This window comes from Erythrolamprus reginae, chromosome 1, assembly GCF_031021105.1.
Source record: "Erythrolamprus reginae isolate rEryReg1 chromosome 1, rEryReg1.hap1, whole genome shotgun sequence".
NCBI classification, from domain to species: domain Eukaryota; kingdom Metazoa; phylum Chordata; class Lepidosauria; order Squamata; family Dipsadidae; genus Erythrolamprus; species Erythrolamprus reginae.
In genome coordinates, this window is record NC_091950.1 from 210059807 (window position 1) to 210082116 (window position 22310).

General features: G+C 40.3%; 1 protein-coding gene across 1 annotated transcript in view; it reads left to right on the forward strand.

Annotated features, from left to right (window-relative positions):
• The first annotated feature begins 2323 nt into the window (after nucleotides 1–2323).
• The window catches only part of HECW2 (HECT, C2 and WW domain containing E3 ubiquitin protein ligase 2), a 180073-nt gene continuing 160086 nt past the window's right edge, over nucleotides 2324–22310 (forward strand). Inside the window, exon 1 of the mRNA XM_070732126.1 lies at nucleotides 2324–2478. The gene's annotated coding sequence lies outside the window, so the exon portion shown is untranslated. The remainder of the gene's footprint in view (nucleotides 2479–22310) is intronic.

The window sequence follows — 22310 nt, forward strand, 5'->3', positions numbered from 1 at the left end:
AAATTGTATAATGGATCTTTTCAAGGGTAATATATCTGGGTTGTTATTCTAATTTTTTTATCCAGAAAATCATTATAAATGATCTGTTTCAGACCGAGAACCATTGAAATCTGATTGTTAATATATTTTTGTGTGGTTTTTAGTCTAATAATATTGAGGTGCAAGTGTATGTCTATGTCTTTTAGATATGCCCAGAAGTGCATTAAAAGGCACTAGAGAAACCTCTACTCTTATACATAATATTCCTACTTGCCTTATAACAATTCTTACCATGCAAATGAACAATGGCTATGTAGCACATAGGCTCAAGTGAGTGTCCACAATAAACCACAATGATGTCAAAATAACAAGCATGTCATCACATACTGTAAAAGCTGTGATTATCGATGCTTATGTCTGAGGGAAGAAAGCTGTGGCTTTTGTGTGATATGATCATACATTTTATCCCTTCCCCCCCACATCTTCTGGAATTAAACAATGCAGTAATATAGCAGGTGGAAAAGAAAAAGACAATGATATGACTTGCTCTGTCTTTCTCACTGTGGTTTTTATCCTGCAACTACAAATGGAATAAAGTATTCTGGAGATACTGACATTGACTGGATTCATATATAGAGCATTTGATCTTGGTTTATGAAATGTGCCACTGTTTAATGAAGTTCAAGTCAGCGCTCTGCATTGTGGAAAAGATCCTCAATCTTTCTAGGCTTGTGGGCACATTTGGAAATGTTGAGAACATTGGCTGCTGGAATTGCTTGGCTATTAATAAAATGACTGCTGGGGGGGACAGACGGACAGAAGCTATTATACTGCAAAGAGTTTGGAAGAACCTGTTTGACATCTTCTCTAAAAGATAAGGCAGCTGTAGTTCACTGGGGGAATTTTGCAGAGGTATCTAAGAGCAAAGCTGGAGGGCAAGGAGTCACCTTCCTTGCCCTCTGGCTTTTTCTCCTAGATACCTGTGCAAAATTCCCCCAGTAAACTACAGCTGCCTTATCTTTTAACGGGGCTCATTTTAGGTGAGAAATCAAGACAATGTTGGAAGTCCATGCTTTGCTTGGGCAAAGCGCCAGCCAGGAAACCTGGTGGGGCAGGAGAGAGCTCAGCGGGTGCTAGTGGAACTGCCCGTGGGTACAAACTGGTGCTTTTTGCGGTACCTTAAGCCTTAACCTTCATTTTTATAAATGGCAATCCCGTGCTAAAATTACAAACCACCCACCCATCCACCCGTTCCGATTGAGAACGTGGGATTGACGAGGCGAGCTACCACCGGTTTCTATTCGTGGAGGCTCGGTAGCAGAACCCGCGCTGAAGAGGGAAGGGCGAAAAGAGGCGCAACCGATGAGTTACGGCTCCGCCGGCAGAGAAGCAACGGGTTCTTCCGATGGCCGGGAAGGTCTGTCGGCTGAAGGGGGCGCGGCTCGGGCGCGTGCGAGGTTAGGGCCGGGGAGGGAAGAGTCCCGCGGCCGGGGAGGCGCAGCTGGTATTACCCACAATTCTTTATCCAGCCTCTGCAAAGAGGTGGAGGTTAGGGTTAGCTTTTTATATACGCACACACACACACCCCTACAACGGAGGGGGGGGGAGAGGGGCGGCGGAAAGCTGAGAGAAAAAGATGAGGGAAAGGAGGCGCGGGTGGGAAACGCGCGCGCTCTTTATCGCTGGCGGAAAGGGGAACCCGTCCCCTTTTCCATTTGAACCCCCACACACTCCTTTGCAACGTCGCGCGTCGTTTTGACGAGTCAACCCCCCCCCCCGCTCTCAACGCTGCAAACCCCGGCCTGCAAACCCCGTCGCACCCCCGGGAGAAAACGCCGCGCGCCGCCTCCATTGCCCCCGCCTCCTTTTCTGTCACCCCCCACCCCCACCGGGCGCTGGCTTTGGACTACGCGACGGCGACTCCCCGCGTTTTGCCTCCCCCCTCCGCTGACTCCAGCCCGCTAGAGGAACGGGAGCAGAAGGCGCAGAGGAGGATTTGAAAGGACGCCGCCGTCCCTCCGCCTCCTGAGGAGGCTCGCGCCCTTTCCCGGCTCCCCCACACCCTCCTCCCTCAGTGTGGGAAGAAAAGGTGCCCGCGCGCCTGGCAGCCGCAGTGGGCAAAGTGGGGCGCTTGCGAGGAACGAGCGGGCGGGAGGAGAAAGGGGACGCGTCCTTCGGGTCGTCGAAGCGAGCGAAGGGGGTCGCGGGCGGATGAAGCAGCCCCCGCCGCCAGGAGGAGCCGGATTCTGCAAGGACTCGGGGCTCCGCCTTTCTCTCCCTCTCTCGCCAACTCCGGTCCTCCTTCAGCATCCTCCAGAGGCGCCGCTGGAGGGAGGGAGGTGCTGCAGAGGCAGCGTGGTGCATGGAGGAGCGCGCCGAGGCCAGGAAGCCTCGCCTCCCGGAGCGCGGACCCTGGAGGGGGGGGAACCCCACCCGCAACTGTGCTTTTTTTTCCTTTCCTTTTTCCCCCCTGCTGCTTTCAAGCCTGCGCGGCTTCTGGTAAGTCTGAGGAGAGTCGCCTCCTTTTTTTTTTTTTTTTTTGCGTGGCTCTTGTTATGCTGGCTCATTTTGCGCTCACCTCTGCTGCTTGGGTAGGTGGGTGGACGAGAAGGAGGGAGAAGTTGCTTTGTTTGCGTGGGGCTGCTGGGTGGGCGCTGGCGGTCGCCCCCGTCCTTTCTTTCCTCTACATCACAGCATCTTTGGGAGGGTGAGAACCAGAAGCGAATGAGTCAGGCGTTATATGTGGTGCGTGCGGCTGTCATGGCTATGGGAACGTTATTATGTCATTTCCTAGGCTTAGCATCCTTTTGGTGTCAAGAGGGGAAACCCTTTGTGGTGGCCGAGGTCGTTCGCGATCCGGTAGGACTGCAGCCTTATCTGTTTACATTCCCCCACCCCCCCGGAGGTGTCAACGGCAAATGTATCCGATTATCTCGGTTCGGCTGTAGTTCTCCTGACAAATTCATTTTGGGGTGGCTGATGATGTGCCATATGTACGCACAGAGGGCATTGCGAAAGGATTTCCCGTATGAAAGATCGGTCATTTCCCCCCAAACACCCTCAGGATTTATAATTGCCATGTGAAAACGACAACAAACTAATGCAGTTATTCTTTGGACATGAAGTTTCAGTAATCAGACTGAGTCAGTGGAAACATTGGCTTGAAAAATTTCCTTTGGCAAAGAATTAGATTTGGGGGGAGTTGTTGTAAGAAAAGCCATAAAGTGTTTAAGTGAATGTAGTGCCAACAATTCTCAGAAAGTATTTGAAGGTTATATTGGATATAAATTGTCATATATAATCATTTGTTTACAGCAATTTAGTTCAGTGGTGCTTTACCTGACATCAGTCTTGGTTATTGATTAAATTGATTGTTCATTGTGAGGCCTAGATTTTTAAATAGGAGCTTCTATTGTAAACAGGGAAGGGACCCTTTTTAAAATTGCCAATGCTAGCAATATTTGATGGTTAATTTGGTATTGTGGATCATTGTTATTCATATTTCGGATATTTTTCGTGCACTGTATGAGGATTTTTCCCCAAACCTTTTCTTAAGAAACTGAAATGTTTAATTCTTGTGAAGAAATTGCACTAAAATCAGGAAATATAGGAGTCTGTTATTAAAATACATAGACAAATAGTTTTTCCTATGCTTGAAAAAATAGAAATGCTGCTGCTTATTTTTGAATATATCACATGCAGATCCACGTCACGCACACGTACACACATGTACACACTGAATACCATACTTATTGTTCTGGTTGATTTAAAAAAACACACCTTTTTATATTTATCAACTTTTCAATTAATTTCAGTGGATTTTGTGTTGTATATAGTTGCTTGTTGTCTTCAAATGCTTATAAAAATCTGTAATACAGTAAATGCTTCTGCTACTTGTTTGTAAAGATAATTACAAATTAAATTTTTGGGAAAAAAATGTTAATTGAAAAGTTTCAGATTTGTTTCATTTATCCTTTTAAAAAAACAAAATAAGGTGCCAATTTTAGGGTTGACTCTTAAAACTCTTGAGCTAAAAGAAGAACACGACTTAAATGTACTTTTGTTTAGAACTTTTGTGATTCATTTTTCATGATAATTATGTTATAATTCATTTTTTTAGTCAGTGCAGTTTTGTCTCAGATTGTCTTAGGTTCGCCCTTACTTGTATTATTAATGGGAAAAATATTCCTTGCTAGCCTATCAATGTGATTCATATTGCTAGGATAGTATCAGTAAGAAAATTCTGTACCATGTATGGTTCTCCTAAAAATGTAGTTTTTCTAAAAACAAAAGTGTAATGATTTTGTCTGAGAAAAGAAAATCAATATTGAGTCAATATTTTTATTAAGTTAACTCAAGCTTTTCGAAATAGAAAACAAGCTTCTGAATTTCCAAGAATGTTTTAACTGGCAAGTTGATATGATACTGTATGATGCTAAATTCTTAAGCGTAGTTAAAAATGATGAAATAGTTTATGTGACTTGTCAGTTTTACCATTGCTGTTGAGTCAAATATAGTCCAAGGTCACTGCCATACAGTTAGAAAAGAAGTTCTCAGATATACAATTGAACTGTGTCATAAAAGCTTGCATAAAATACATGCAGTAGAGCATCTACCTTAAACAGAAGAATAATCCTTAGTTGTAATCATCAAAGGAAAATTGAAGGGATGGAAGCAATGAGTAAAGAAGCAGTTGTATTCAAGAAACTACCTTACTATTGAGAATAAATTTCACATAGCGAAACAACATTTCCCCGCAAACGGTATAGGCATGAGCTTATGCAGCACAAAAATTGTATCTCTTGTAATACATACTCTTTAGTATAGGTAGCTTTATCAGATACCAAGACCTGAACTCCTCTGATAAAATATTCATGTTTAACCAATAGTTTGTTGACCAATTTCAGTGCTATCAATTTGTGTTTGAACTTTGCTCAGAAAACCTTTAAATAGTAGGACAAAAATGCAGCCTTGTATGTAAAAGATTGTAAGGAAAATTTCCTCAGGTAGTGAAACCTAACTATGCCAAAACTGAACTTCAAATTTGTTTGATTGATTACATCTCACCTTGTAAAACATACATTTCTATATATTTGTTCAGAAACATGGAATAGTTATGGCCTAATAAATAAGATTTGTTAAGGTAGTGAATTACTAATTGTTATTGCAACTCACTAAAACAAATCATATGCATACATTTGGAAACAAACCTCACTAAATTCAATCAGATTTTTAGTCAGGTATGTCTATATAAGACAAAACCTTTTTTTACACTCAAAATATATACTTTGAAAAAAAATAGAATTACTAGTTTGCATTACATTCTGCAAGTATAATAGATGCATTTAGATATTACTTGGATACAGTAATCAAATAATGTGCCTGAGTTGAGGGAACAGTGATGACTTTAGAAATAAACATTTGTTAACTTATTTTTTATGGAAATTAGTCAGGAGGCTAAGTATCACAGATAATTTTTTAAATACAGTATTATATGTACCGGTACTTAGAAAGTATTTTTGGATTGGGCTGTACTACATTTTTGGAGTTGGATGGGCTCACGGGTGGGATTCATTTTTTTACTACCTGTTCTCTGGATGTGGTTTGGTGGGTGTGGCTTGGCAGGGGTAATGGGACTGAGTGGGCATGATCAACTCAACATCATTCACGGCAAGGTGTGGCAGCACCTTGCAGTGAGTGACATTGAGTTGGCCATGCCTACTTAGTCACATGACCCCTGCCAAGCCACACCCACCAAGCTATGCCCATAAAAGCAGAGGAAAAGTTCAGCCAAGTCTTCTAGCATTCAACCTGGGTACTTCTCTCCTCTTTCTTGGCATCATACAAGGAGGCACACCTCTCATGGTGCTGGAGGGACTTGCCCATGCACTGTCTCCTCACAGAAGGTCCCAGCACTATGAGATGTCTTGCGGCCTGACCCTCCCCCTGTGTCAAGGCGGGCAGGGTGAGTGGTGAGCCGTTGTGGGACCCGCCAGATGTGGCATTTTCCAGTTTGCCGAACCAGTTAAAATTTCCACTACTGGTTCGCCTGAATGGGTCCAAACCGGCTGAATATCACCTCTGTGAATGGTGCATTTAAACTTTGAGAAGCTTTACTTGAAAAAATCACTATTCATCAATTTAATCAATCAAATACATTTCATCAATCAAATAGATACAATTAATATGGCTATTCTCTATGGATTCCCTATTTTTCCTTTGGTTGTATTAAATCTTATAATTTAGTAGCTAACATTGAAAGATTTCTGGAGGTTGAAATAAAATCTTTTGTATGCTATATATGCACTTCACCCCTACTTTAAAACCATGCCTGTTCCAAATGGGCTTATGAAAATGTGTCATAAGGCTAAGGTGGGATTTGTAGAGAATTTAGGAAATTTCTGCAGTAAAGGTTTATGGCATCTCAATTGCATTGCCTGGGTATCATTATAGTGATATAAAATTTGTCTGTGCCACTTTTATTTTGGCATAACAATGGTTGGGAGGATTCTAGAAGGTATTATAAATTGCTAATGTGGAAATAGCCTTTATGAAAGAGCTTTGTCCTTCTTGGCTTTGGTGCCACTCTGAAAGCAGTTTAGGTCTTCAACATCAACTGTATTGAATACCTGAATTCTGTCTCAGGTGAAAATGCTCTGAAGCAATTTGGGGCTTTTTGAGATGGGACTTCATTTCATTTTTGAACAGAATTCTTCCTCAATCTTTCCCACAGCTTCGGTCCCTTTAAAGAGAAGTCCTGGTGATAGCTTTGTAGTTAGGTTTTGGCAGAGTCCACAGAAAACTAAGAGACATGAATCTGACAAGTATTTTGTTGCTCTCTTCTTTCTGTCAGCAATGGATCTCTTTTTGTTTGTTTGCCTTTTCTTGGAGTGGAAGATGAAGGTATTTTTGTCTTTGCAGTACCCACAGGGGGTCAATGACTTTCAAATTTTGTCAGCATTTCAGATTGGCAGAAGGAAAAACTGTAATAGACTGATGTTGCCCCCAGAGAAATAAGATGATTAAAGCAACTAAAACACATCCTTTAAGAGATGTTATGTTAAAATATGCTGAGAGAGGGAGAGAGAGAGAGAGAGAGAGAGAGAGAGAGAGAGAGAGAGAGAGAGAGAGAGAGAGAGAGAGAGAGAGAGTGAGTTCCAAATTCACCCAACTATCTTCATGCCTAAAGTGGGACTAGCATTCACAGTCTCCTGGTTTTTAACCTGGTCCCTTAGCCACTACACCAAGCTGTCTTTCGAAGATGCTGTATAGCATATAGGTTGCAGCTGACCATTTTCCTAAGGGGAAATCTCTGGATCCATTTTTCATGCTAAGCTATGAATTTAGCTTGTTTTGTCATAGTGTAGTATTTATTTTTATTTATTTATTTATTTATTTATTATTTAGATTTGTATGCCGCCCCTCTCCGCAAACTCGGGGCAGCTCACAACAAAAATATAAACAATCGTACAAATCCAAATAGATTCAATAAATTTAAGTATTTAAAATAGTTTTAAAAAGAACCCCACTATATTAACAAGCACACACACAAACATACCATACATAAATTGTACGTGGCCGGGGGAGGTGTTTCAGTTTCCCCATGCCTGACGACAAAGGTGGGTTTTAAGAACTTTACGGAAGGCAGGGAGAGTAGGGGCAGTTCTAATCTCCGGGGGGAGTTCTAGTAGTAGGACTAGAAGAGGTCCCTTCCAACTCTGGTATTCTGTACGTTAACCATTTAAAAAATGTGGTTATGTTTTGCAGCCTGCTAAATGGTTATACTGATGATGACTTGCACTTGCCTGCTTTTTATGTTTTCTTGTTTTATTTTTTATTTTAATTAGGTTTATTTTTTCATTTGGTTTTAGGAGTTATTGCATTTTTATTATTTTCCTGTAGTTTATTGTTTGTGTTGTTTCCCTGTTCTAACTATGTGAGCTACCCAGAATCACAAATGAATTATTATACAAAGTGAATACATAAATACATACATTTTAGGAATATGTGAGAGGAAAGGAATATGTTAAAACATTTGTTTGAGTGCAGTGTGTGTGTCCTTACTCATGCTGATAAATGAACAGCTATAATAGTATAAAGGCTGAAACATTTGTGTATTGTAGAAGCAGCTGTATACATATTCACTGGATTATGCATCTCTCCTTCCCTCCCTTCCTCCCCTGCTATCACTATCTCTGTAGGTGGCCATGCTCTTTTTGTGATGTAATGTACTTTTATAAATATCAAGCAATACTATAAAATGCCAATTGTGTAGCTCTGAGCAATAATCCATAGCGAAATTGCAAACTCTGTGACTCTTATCTGAGGTATTCAAATCAGGGTGGTATTTGACCAGTATGGTTTGATTCATGCATACCCGTAGCAGCGATTCCCATAGCACCCTTTTGCTTGGTTTAAGCATCTTTTAAATATTGTGATTTAGCTATTTGAGAAGTATCTATTCTATAACATCCAATAACATTGTTGCATTGTAGTTCTTTTCCCTGCTGCTTGATAATACATTTTCTACTGATGCTGTAGAAACCCTTTTTAGTTTCCTTGAAATGAGTTGCATAAATATATTTGAATCACTGGTCAAATTTTTTCAATAATGGTTCTGAGGGCGTGGTTTGGTGGACGTGGCTTGGTGGGTAATGTGACTGATTAGGTGTGATCAACCTTTTTACCAGTTCAGCGAACCATTTAAAATCGCTGCCATGGGTATGCACGAACCAGACCAAACTGGTCAATACCACCCCTGATTTGAATTTCAGTACTTTTGTGATTTACTTGCAATAGAATCACAGAACATAAGAATTGGATAGCATTTTGAAAATAATTTAATATAACACCTTGTGACTGGCCTTAACATAGCATTCATTTTATGTTTTAATTTTGGCTAAGGAGGTTAGAAGATGTGGCAAAATTTGCAGGGTATTAAGACTGTAAGTATGCATATAGTGCAATTGAATATTTTTTATAGTTTCTGTTAGATTATTTATATCTCTTCAGATTGAGACCCAACACTTTTTTATTTATTTATTTATTTATTTATTACTTAGATTTGTATGCCGCCCCTCTCCGAAGACTCGGGGCGGCTCACAACATGTAGAACAAATCATAAGCAATCAGACAAATTTAAAATATTTAAATATTTAAAAAACCCATATGCTAACAGACACACACACAGACATACCATGCATAAATTAAACGTGCCCAGGGGGAGATGTTTCAGTTCCCCCATGCCTGATGGCAAAGGTGGGTTTTAAGGAGTTTACGGAAGGCAGGAAGAGTAGGGGCAGTTCTAATCTCCGGGGGGAGTTGGTTCCAGAGGGCCGGTGCCGCCACAGAGAAGGCTCTTCCCCTGGGGCCCGCCAACCGACATTGTTTAGTTGACGGGACCCGGAGAAGGCCCACTCTGTGGGACCTAATCGGTCGCTGGGATTCGTGCGGCAGGAGGCGGTCTCGGAGATATTCTGGTCCGATGCCATGAAGGGCTTTAAAGGTCATAACCAGCACTTTGAATTGTGACCGGAAATTGATCGGCAGCCAATGCAGACTGCGGAGTGATGGTGAAACATGGGCATACCTAGGTAGGCCCATGACTGCTCTCGCAGCTGCATTTTGCACGATCTGAAGTTTCCGAACACTTTTCAAAGGTAGCCCCATGTAGAGAGCATTACAGTAGTCGAACCTCGAGGTGATGAGGGCATGAGTGACTGTGAGCAATGAGTCCCGGTCCAGATAGGGCCGCAACTGGTGCACCAGGCGAACCTGGGCAAACGCCCCCCCTCGCCACAGCTGAAAGGTGTTGTTCTAATGTGAGCTGTGGATCGAGGAGGATGCCCAAGTTGCGGACCCTCTCTGAGGGGGTCAATAATTCCCCCCCCCCAGGGTAATGGACGGACAGATGGAATTGTCCTTGGGAGGCAAAACCCACAGCCACTCTGTCTTATCCGGGTTGAGCCTGAGTCTGTTGACACCCATCCAGGCCCCAACAGCCTCCAGGCACCGGCACATGACTTCCACCGCTTCATTGACTGGGCATGGGGTGGAGATGTAAAGCTGGGTATCATCCGCATATTGATGATACCTCACCCCATGTCCTTGGATGATCTCGCCCAGCGGTTTCATGTAGATGTTAAATAGCAGGGGGGAGAGGACCGACCCCTGAGGCACCCCACAAGGGAGAGACCTAGGAGTCGACCTCTGTCCCCCCACTAACACCGACTGCGACCGGCCAGAGAGGTAGGAGGAGAACCACTGAAGAACAGTGCCTCCCACCCCCAGCCCCTCCAGCCATTTTAAAATGAAACAGCTGAACTATCTTCAAAGGTTAGAATAATAATTCTGCAAGGCAGAATTATAAAATTATAAAATTATTGACTTTGAAAAGGCAATATACTCCAAATTAAAATGGTTCAGTTTATTTATACCTGTATTTTTGCTTATTTTATTGGCTATTTAGTTGACTGTATAGTACTTCAATTCTATAAAAAGAAAAGAGCAGAATAGAACAGAATACCTTATTGGCCAAGTGTGATTGAATACCCAATTAATTTGTTTTTGGTGCATAAGCTCTCAGTCTAATACAAACAACAAAGTAATATAATCACAAATACTAATAGGAGAAGGTGATTGAAAAGATGGAGGGGATAATAGTAATACAGCCATACTACATGAGTAAATATTCTTTAGATATAAGACATTACTGTGGTAATTAGGTGTTCAGCAGAGTGTTGGCAGAAGGGGAAAAACTGTCTTTCTGTCTGGTTTTGGCATTCAGTGTCCTATAGCAGCGCCCTGAGAGGAGAGGTTGAATCAGTTTATGTGCAGGATGTGAGGGGTCTGTAAATATTTTCTTATCCTTCTTTCTGGTCTGTGCAGAATACAGGTCCTCAATGGAAGGTAGGCTGGTTTCAGTTGTTTTTTCTGCAGTCCTATTAGTTGAAGTCTGTAACTGTCCTGTTCAATTTCTGGGCCAAACCAGACAGTTATAGAAGTACAAATCATAGATTCAATAATTTCTCTAGAACTGTACCAAAAACTCGTGGTACAATCTGAACTTTCTGAGTTGACATAGGGAGAACATTCTTTGTTGTGCCTTTCTAATGAGGGTTTTAATGTTAGGTGTCCATTTCAAATCCTGTGAAGATTTCTAGAATCCCAAAACCTGAAGGAGTCTCCTATTGATACTGTATTGATCTTCTCCAGGATTAATTGGCCTAAATATTCAGGAGAGAGACCAAGTTTTGCTATGCAGTTACAGTGCCAATGGGATGGTAATTGTCTGACAGCTGCAGAAGCATCAGGCCTTAGATGCAGGTGTGATTTTCTTAAGGCATTTAGTCCAGGTCTGAGCCTTAATGCTTGGCATATTGGCTTCAAGCTTCAGTAGGGGATGTATTTTGGTGTGAATGGCTGCATAAGTCCTGAGATCTATATAAGGCCCGAGCTTTATGCTATATAATAGATGAACAACTGTTTTCACTGTAAACAATGCTGCTTGGAATGTACTCTGTAAACAATGCTGCTTGGAATGGAGTCAAGGATTTGGGCAGAAAGAATCCACTCTTAGATATTTGATTGAGCATTCTGTTGAAGCTGATGTTGGATTTCAAAGAAGCAGGATAGTAGAGTATTGATGGTGGAGAAGCCTCCATGTAGATGGCCAAGAAAACAATCAATGGATCATTGGACAAATCAGCCCAGAAATTTTACTTGGAGCATGAATGACCATGCCCAAATTATTTTACTTTGGATACATTGTGTGAAGACCTAACTCTTTGATGGAAAATACACTAATGGGGGGGGGGGGGAGAAGGGGATAACTAGAGCAAAGTGGATGAACTCAGTTACAAACAGCGGTGATGAGTGTACCACTGGAAGACCTGAAAGTCTAAGTTGGATCCAGATCATCATGAAGACAATCAATTGATGTGCTCACTATTAATTAAAAGTGACTTGATAGCACATAAAGAGAGAAAAGGAAAAAGATGTAAGTGCTAATGTCACAAAATCAGAAAATGTAGTCAAATTTTAAGCAATTCATTTTTAATTTCTAAAAGACAATTCTAAGCTCCAGAATTTGTAGCATTTTCATTTTGTAAAATGAAATATTACACTTATGGCTGAGTTCTTTTGTTAGGGCAGCTTAACACTCATATTAGTTGCTCCTTCTCTCCCACACATTTGTTTAGTTTCATTCTTTGTGTACACAACCAAGAATTATGAGTTTGACCTTTGTCATCAGCATGGGAAGGCTTTTATAAATAAATGTTTTTTATTTAGGGTTCTCAAAATGGAATGATCTCTGTGAAAAAAAAAAAAAGATAAGTACCAGTAGCTCCTTGGGGCCATTCAAAATGAGGTGATATTCTTAGATTTGGCAATTTGTGAATGCATTTAAAAAAGCAAATAACAGTTATAGGTTCTTTAATGTAGGACAGGAGTCTCCAACCTTGGCAACTTTAAGAAGGCTCCCTGTGGAATCCTGGGACTTGAAGTCCACAAGTCTTAAAGTTACCAAGGTTGGAGACCCGTGATGTAGGACACAGGTTGGGTTTCACAGCCAGCCCTGCCATTAGATAGAGGCAGCAATTTTGGATATCAGTATATTGTTAATGATTTACGGTACTTAATTGTTGATGTTTTCAACAAGGGTGCAGGGATGAGTCCTAGGAATTTTGGGGCCCCATACAGCCTAAGTGTCTGCCCCCCCCGCCATTTTAAAACTACTGCCCCCAAATCCCGTGCTATGCCCACCATGGCCACACACCCTGGGCAAGCCCTCCCCCAGGCCCTCTGAGGTCAAACACAGCCCTCTCTCACTCTCTTCCTTCCTCTCTCATCTCTTTCTTTCTTTCTTTCTCTCTTTCTCTTTCTCTATCTTGCTTTCTTCCTCTCTCTCTTCCTTCCTCTTTCTCTATCTTGCTTTCTTCCTCTCTCTCACTCTCTTCCTTCCCCTCTCATCTCTTTCTTTCTTTCTCTCTTTCTCTATCTTGCTTTCTTCCTCTCTCTCACTCTCTTCCTTCCTCTCTCATCTCTCTCTCTTTTTCTTTCTTTCTTTCTTTCTTTCTTTCTTTCTTTCTCTTTCTTTCTCTTCCCCCTCTTTCTCTATCTCTGCTCCTCTTGCTCTCTCTCTCTTTTTCTCACTTTCTCTCTCTTGTTTTCTTTCTCTCACTCTTTCTCTCTCTCGTTCTCTCTCTCTTGCTATCTCTTTCTCTCCCCCCCTCTTTCTCTCTCTCTCTCTTTCTCACTTTCTCTCTATCTTGCTCTGTCGCTCTCACTCTCTCTCGTTCTCCGGACGCTGGTGAAAGTGATTTTCAATGTCCCTGCCAGCCCGCCCGGAACATTCAAATTAAGAAAAAAAAAAAGCCGTCAAAGGTTTTCTTTCTTTTTTTTTTGGCAAGAAAAACCTTGGCCGGCGGAGGAGAAAGACAGGTGGATCGGGTGGGCGGGCGGGCATGCGGGGGGCAGCGGCGAGTAGCTAGGGGCGCGAGGGGGCTAGAGGAGCGGGGGGGCTGGGGGCGGCCACGGCGTGCGCGCCCTTGGAAAAGGGTGTGTGGGGCCGGGGGGGGCGTTTTGGGGTGCGCTGGCTAAGGCGTGCGCAGCCTACAGCTACAGGGAACGCCCCAGCCGCCCAAGCCTTGTTCCCCAACGCTGCCATCCCGAAGGGGCTCCTACCTTCGCCGCGCGCTCCAAGAGAGGGCCAGTACTGCGAGGAGCTGGAGCTCGGCGTTGGCGCTGCTCACTGGGCACAAATTACTGCGGGCGCCAGGGGGCCGGCAAAACCATCCGCCCCCCCCCCTATTTGTCTATTTGGCTGGGCCCCTGACGTCACTACCAGTAGTACCGCCCTATCGGCGGCCCTGCCTCTGCCCCCCTCCCCCGCTGCCACAACATTGGTTTGGTTAGTAGGAAATATATTTTCTCAGGCAGCATATATTTTTATATTACATTACATGTAATTTGCATTTTGGAATTCACTACCACAACATGTGGTGCTGGTTACCCATTTGACTGACTTCATGGGGATTGATAGCTATTACCCTGATAGCAGTCTATAGGTAATCTACTAGGAGACTAGCTTTGAAACTATGATAAATTAACAATAGCAGCCATTGGTAACCAAATAGTGTAAATGTATATTCCTAATTGTATTTATCACTGTGGATCTTAACAAGAAGGATTTACCAACAGTATATGCTACATATGAAATAATTTGAGCTACATAGTTTTGTTATAAGAATTATTACTATTTTCATTCAGATTTGGATACCAACTGCAAACCTTTTTTGACCTTTCACACAATGAAAAGTATTTCCATTACTTGCTAATTGAAGCTACTGAACGTAATAAAAATGGCATGTGGCCCTTTGCTACCTGCTACAATTTTTTATTTTTTGCATGCAAGGTGGAAAAGGGTTTTAAATGATCAGCCACTTCTTTTTGAACAATAAGTAGATAAAATATAAAGTAATAATAAAAAATAAAACATTAAGTTGCAAGTACATGTAATGCAGCAAGTATTAAGTTTTCTTATTGCAAGAAAACCTTCAGTATCCTTCCTGAATCTCAAGACACTCATCTGCAAGTTGCAAGATAGCCTTCTGCTCCTGGATTTTAGAAACAGTACAATATCTTGCATTATTCAAAGCTGAGAAATGACATAAATCTTAATTGACATATGCTTGGAGATCATTTCAAAGAAACTGTAGTTAAAATGAACAGTAGATTGTCCCTGTGATGACATGGCAAGCTGTGGTTAATCAAAAATTAAGCATAAGCTTGCAAAGTCCTTTTCACAAATTAGAAGCAGAAGGCAGAAAGAGAGTTAGGAGAGTACTAGAATGATTCCCATCAGAATGTGACACAGTCCTCGTGAGTTGGGATTTTAAAAGGGTTGCCTTGACATTTCTATAAATAGCATTTTTTTTTCACAAGCAAATAAAAGAAGCAGAAATAGGTCTGGACTTTTGCCTACTTTGTATTGAAGTTTGTGTAAACCAATGTGATCTTTGGAACTCCCAATATATTTTTATCTTCACAAAGATAAGCCATCTTAATTGTGTTTAGCATAGGGGAAGATGATTTTAAGCCACTTAAAAATAGGTTTGGATGAACTAAGCTTCAAAGAATTTGCTGGAGAAGGAAATTCTTGAAAGAAATGAGGATTACAATTTTCAGATTCCATCTCAGAGTGAGGTTCCTTATTAGTTCTTCATCTATTCAATGTGATGGGGGATCTTCTTATCCATGTTGGCTGAAATAATTAGTCCCCAAAGATACACTATTTGATTCTTTCTGAGCCCAGTAGCTTCTGCAGATCCAGAGCTGGCTTATTTGCATTCTTTGTGGTATCTGAGGACTGTATAGTATTCTTTGGTGGCAAGATACTGCATGTGCAACTCCCATCCAATCCAGTTCCTAGACAAAGAGGTGTTCTTTCAATATATGTTTATGGCAAGAGTAAAGGGTCTTATTTTAATCACTTGTAGATAATCTTTCCGATATTGCTTTCCCTTCATTTATCTAGATGAGAAATTCAAAGTATAGTGCAGACTCAAACTTTACAAAGACGTAAGTAACATACACAGTAATATTATATTGCATCTCCTCCTGTTAACAGAACATTTACCCTTTTCCATTTTTCTTTTCCAAGGGAAATGCTGGAAATAAATGAAAGGGATCAGGGTTTTTCTATCTTTCTATCCATTGATCTACTTGTATATTAAGAGAATAATTCTTCAAAAGCAGAACAGAATGAGTATGGGGGCAGAAGCAGAGAGACCATGAGCTCTAGTCTCATTTCAGCCATGAAAGTCAGATGTCTGACTTTGAGCCAGTCATTTTCTCTCAGCCCAATTGACCTCACAGGGTTGTTGTGGGGAAAATGGGAAGAGGAAAATGTATTGGCTGTGTCTTGAGTTGCTTGTAAAAAGAATATTGGCAGGATACAAATAAATAAATGAAAAATAAGGTTGTTCAAAAAGTTGTCTACTGATAAACCACTGTCTGCATTGCCACCACTGTGCTTGCTGTTAGCCTCTGAACAAGTGATTGATGCACTCATGGCTCAGCTGTGCTTTCAAATGGCTCACAAATTTCCAGAAAATGTAACAATAAGGTCTCATGAACCACTATAAGCTGATTGCCACACACCACTGGCCACATCCAATTAAAGGCTGTGGAGGGGGGAGAAAGGAATGAAAAATGTCCACAATGCATCATTATGGGAGAGGCAAGTGGCAGTGGCTTGGACTGACACCAACTATTCCATTCTAAGTCACTTCCTTCCTGGCCACATGAACCAGATTGGAAAGTATGCAGTCAACTTTACAGTTCCAGGGCACACATAAACACAGACAGATGTAAGGCAGGGGAGAGCAGAGTGCAAACATACACACAAACTCAACATCTGTCCTGAATGAAGGAATGGTTTTTATAGGCCATCATAATCAAATTTCAAATAGAAATACAATTCTTGAATCTAAACGGGTTAATATAAATAAATTACAATGCATTTATGTATGCATAATCCGTAAACATAGTCAGCTGGATCAACATGTTCAATTAAGATAGGTAATCAGCAAAACCAAAAAAGAAATATCCAAGAGCTATTTACACAAAGACTGTGACATAGTGTACATTTGGCAAAGAAGAATCAGATTGATTTGATACTAACAACTGGAGGTGAGAAGCATCAGAATGACCAGGATGCTTGACTAAAAATGGAGATAACAACTGCCATGTGTTAGGATAAAATGAGCAATATGATACAACATGATCCAGCATTTCAATTCCTCCTACACCACTAGAGCAGAGGCTCCACTCAAATGAGATGTCTCCCCTTAGTAACAGTTGTTGGGAAGGCATTCTAGCCAGAAATAACGCCCTTCTGAATTTGTGGACTTCTGTACAGCTGAAGTACTTAGCAGAAGGGAATAGATGAATACAACTCAAAAACATGTTCCTGTTAAAACTGACAGATCCATTTGGATCTCTGTTCCGTCGCCCATTGCTTAAGAGTGACTAGTACATGTTCATAGTCGATCTGGAAGATTGTAGCCCATGAAAAGCATAGAGATTTTAATTTCTCATGAAGGGGCAGGATCCAGGAAGAATTAAAATTATTAACCAAGATCAGAAGAGCCAAATCATTTGGAAGAAAAAACAGCTTAAATCAGTAGGAAAATATGTGAATCCAGTCAGATTCTCTGATTGTAAATAAATGGCACAATACTGCATTAGAAAATTGGTGGGGAGCTTGGAAAATGGATCCCAAAAATTGTAATTGTACTTTTACAAAGAGAAGGAATTGTAGAACTGAGATCCATTTTCATAGTGTTTAGGACAGTTTTAATCAGTATGGGCTATATGATTAACAGTGATATGAAAAAATATTTACTGGTAAGTACTTGCATTATTCTATCGGGATTATTTAGTTTGTTTAATTTTGGATTCTTAGCAAGCACCATAACTGTTATTTTGGAGAAGTTGATTAGAAGCATTTTTTTCCTTGATAATAGTTAAGTATGTAGAACATCCACTTCAGATCAATCTGAATCTGTGGAAGCCATAAACTTAATCTGCACTGAGGAAGATAGAAAGGGCTGTTGGTGAATATAGAACTGGCTTGTTCAATCAGTCTACAAAAAGATTGATAAATTGAAAAGAACATGGGTGGGATAAAATATAAATTTGTTTAATATTTCTTTTGACACAGTAGTTTCTGGGATGTAATGTCCATTACACTGCATTTTCATTTGGGAATGCTCATAGAATTTATGGATAAGAAAAAAATGACCTTCTATCCTTTGAACAGTACCTCAAGATCTTCTATATTTGGGTCTGGAAACAAGGTTGAAGGTACATCTAAGATCAATAAAAGCTGTATAAAGTGCTGAACAAGCTCTAGCTGAGGGTTTTTTTTTTTCAAATAAAATGTTGAGGAGTTAGAAAATGATCAAGAAAAGATTTACTTTCTCTGAAGCTCACCTACTTCTCAGTCATGATGTTTTCAGTTTTGATCCAATCCAAAAGTTCATTATATAAATATCTGGCATAAAGTTTATTATGTACTAAGAAAGCTGATGGGATGGTAATTGGTGGATCTTTACCTCCTTTTTATAAAAAGAGATCACTGTGGCTAGACCTGTGCCTTGAATATATATATTCTCATATTTGTATGTGTGCATGCATGTTTTCTCATATTTGTATGTGTGCATACACACACATTAATATAGAAGAAATATATTTGTGCATAGCCTAATTAGTTCCTGAGGAGAAAGTATGGATATTCGTTGACTTCATTCTTTTAACAATGGTTCAAAATTATGGTGGCCTCAGAAACAATGTGACTTATGATCCATTTTCAAAGTTATGGCCAGTATACCACCAGTGCAATCATGCAAATGACACACGTGTGATCGTGTGATCACAGTTTGGACTTTTGGCAATTGTCTTGCATTTATGATGACTGCAGAGTCCTACAGTCATGTGATTGCTTTGATCTCCAACAAGTAAAGTCAATGGGAAGCCATATTCTCTTAATGGCCACATGATTTGCTTAATGACCACAGTAAAAATGCTTGTAAAATGGAGTCTTGCTTAATGATTGCATCACTTAATGATTGAAATTGTGTCATAAACTGAGGACATATGTGCACATACTAAAGTCAATAAAGATGACTCCTCTGGCTAGGGCTTGTAAGCAAAATTCAAAACAATTCCAGAAACCATTCTCTGCATTCTTTCTTTACTCCCCCCCCCCCAACTTTTTCTCCCCTGGCTACTGAATATGCTGGGGCCATTAGTCAATGTTTGTTTATTTAAATTTTTGTTTAAAACAGTGGGGGAATTTCTGCCAATATGGGGTTGCCAACATGCAGTTGGCTACATGCCTTTGAATATGTCAATATGATTTGCCTTTAGAAAGGATTTAATGAAATTCTGTGCTTCAGATACATCAGTGCATTAGGGTGGAGTAGAGGTCGGGGGGGGGGGGAGGGGAATTGTGACATCCTTTTCATGTATAAAAGAAGAAGAGTTTTTGGCACAAAATTGCTTTTATAATTTTTAGATCCTGCAGAGATTTCTGGATTGCTTATTTGCTAAAAACCAGAGCCTCAAGTAAACAATAATAGCCTCTCCAATCTGATATGTGGTGGAATAATGAGTTTTGTCTTTTTTTACCATGCCTATTTGATATGTTATGGATATCTAGCATAACCTAAAGATGCATGGTTTTAAATAAACCATGCCTAAAATCCCACATGAACTATGTTGTGGTTAGCTCTGGCCCAGCTCATGCCCCAAGGAATGTGGAGGTGGATGTGAGGGAGACATCCACATGTCGCAGGCCTGTTTTACTCCCAGTAGAATCTGCCGAAGAAGTCTCCTCTGACCAAGGAAGCGTGAGTGACAGGGAAGAGGGAAGTTTGGCAGACAGCCCAGGAGGAGATCAGTCATCTGTATCATTCCTGGATTCTGAACAAGAATTAATGACACATCCACGCATGCGTAGAGTGATGCATAGGAGACAACAACTGAAGGATTATTACAAGAGAAAATGAGGCCACCTGTGGTTTGGTGGGGCTGCCGTAATTAGTGCTACAGATAGAAGTGCAGCCTGGTGTTTTAGCCTCATGGCAGTTTATCTGATTCATTGTTTCATCAAGATCGTGGTTTTTGCTGTTCAGGATTGTGTGTGTGTGGACTCTCTGGACTTTAGAATTGGACTCAGTTTCCCAGTTATTGGGTGAGCAATTGGACTGCATTTAACCTGTGCCTTGTATGTACCAGAAAATCCCTTTGACATTTAAAAAGGGAGCTGTTTCTGTTTTTCTGTTTATAAAAACTTTTGGGTTTTTCTTTTATTGTGTGGTGTGTGTCTTCCTGGACTAATTACCCTGTAATTACGGGCGGTTGAGACACGCCGGCAGAACAAACTACATGCTTAAAATCCCACATGAACAGTTCTAGAAAGTAAAACTATCATCCCATTAATGATCAGGTAATCAAACATATAATTTAGATCTTTAGGCACCAAGAATGCTATCATATTATCCTGAAATAGTGTTACTGACTTTAATTTGTTTCCATTTGTAATTCATATGAGGCAGTTTTTATGCTATTTTGGTCAAAAACCTGAGGGCTGGCTTACATATGGATGCTCCTATCTGCAAATATATACAATATCTATTATTACTCCCCCCCTGTCTTTCCTGTAGATGTATGTTATGTGTTTGCAGCCTCAGTGAATACATGGGTTTTATATAGTAATCTTTCTCTAGCACTACAGCAAAATGTAATAGAGAAACTATGGTAAATAAACATACAATGATCAGTGGGAATTGCAAATGGAGATACAAAATAAGCTGCGTATTCAGAGATTGTGGACCAGTATAAAATGCCAATGGGATTTTATAGGTTGAGTAGGAAATGCAAATGTGCATATCCATGAAGAACCTAATAGAGCCTGAAGGTTTATTGCAGAAGCAACCTGAGCATTGTTCTTCATCCATTTTCTGGACCATCTATTGGGCAGGAGGCAGAATTCCCAGAAGTCTAAATTGCAGCAGCCCTTACATTATGGAACCAAATCCTGCCTTGCTAGAGACTTCTACCTTAAGGTCTCTTCTAGTGGTGAAATTCAAAAAAATTCCCTACTGGCTCTGTGGTGGGATGTGGCTTCGTGATGGTGGTGCCATGTGACTGTATGAGATGGCCAATTTTTTAAAAAATCTTTCTTTAGCATTTTTTAATTACTAGTTCTCCCAAACAGGTAGTTAAAAATGCTAAAAAAAAGTTGTGACAATCAGCTGAGACAATCAACTGTGCCACCATTGTCAGAACTTTTTTTCTTTTTAAAGCATTTTTACTACTTATTCGCGGGAACCGAAAAGTTTTTTTAAAAGGTTCTGATGATTGCATGACACAGCTGATTGTCATAGTTGATCTTCAGAACCTTTTTCTATTTTTTATTTTTTACTTTTTAAAGCATTTTTCATTACAAATTCGCCAGAACTGGTATTAAAAAAATGCTTTAATACCAGTTTTTAAAAGGTTCCAACGATTGTGTGGCACAGCTTTTTGTCACAGCTGATCATCGGAACCTTTTAAAAAAGTTTTTACAGCATTTTTAAAAACTACCCGTTAGGGTGAACGAGTAGCATTTTTATACTGGTTCGGGCAAAGTGGACCGAACTTCACTCCTGGTCTCTTCAACCTGGACCAAGTGATCCAAATACTGATTAAAAGCTAGACACCACTTCCCTCCAACACTCAAGAAAGGTTTAGGTTACAAGGTCAGAAGCCTGCACAATGCAGAGTCCTAGGCTACTTGAGAAGATTATAGATTTTGGCAGGAGAGGCAGATGAAGGTATATGCAGGTAGCCTAAGGACTTTTAGCTGAATAGGTTACTTGTGGAATATTTAAACTTCCTTTACATGTACCAGAATACTGGAAATAAGTCTTTTGCTCTGACTGCTTCCTTTGTCATAGTTATGGTATTCCTGTAGATTCATGGTCTGTTGTTTGATTGTGTTTCTGGACTTTGCAACTAGTTTGATCTTTAGGATCAGCTTTCTACAGTGTATGATTGCCTAATGTATATGAAAATGTATCACAGTGTTTTCAGTTGCTTACTGCTGCTTGATGTTGGAATCTTGGGTTTTGACCTTATACCTTACCCAAGATCAGATAGATGTGATGACAAATTGGGATAAGCAGCTTTCCATCATACTACTTGTTGGCTCAATTTCTGTTACATGAATTCTAATTTTTCCATGAACAGTAAATTTGAATAATACTTTCTTAATTCTAACATTACATATAGTAGAACCTTAATTTAATAGACCCTCCCATTTATTGGATTTCCAGATTCCATGCTAGTGAAATCATGGACAAGGCCATTCCATCTGAAATAGTCTGGTCAAGGAAGCTAATTTTATATTAATTTTATCTAATATACAGAAATTTACATCATTTACAGAAGTTTCTGCAAATGATTAATGATGGACATTTCATCCCCCCCATTGTTCCATTAAATTGAAATTTCACTATACTGCAATTCATTGCATAAGCATTTATAATTTTGCAGTCAAATACTCTATTTTGTCTGAAATACAAAGATAATCAATTGGATAATTCTGATTGATCCTAATGGGATGACAGTATATTTGAATATTTTCATGAGTTAACTAATAATGACAACAGGGTGATTTGTGGCTAGTATGCTATTGCATAACGTTTCAATAACTATAGCCCTCTTCACATGTTCCATTCTATTTTATAGCTTCCACAACATTATGGTTGAAGAAATGC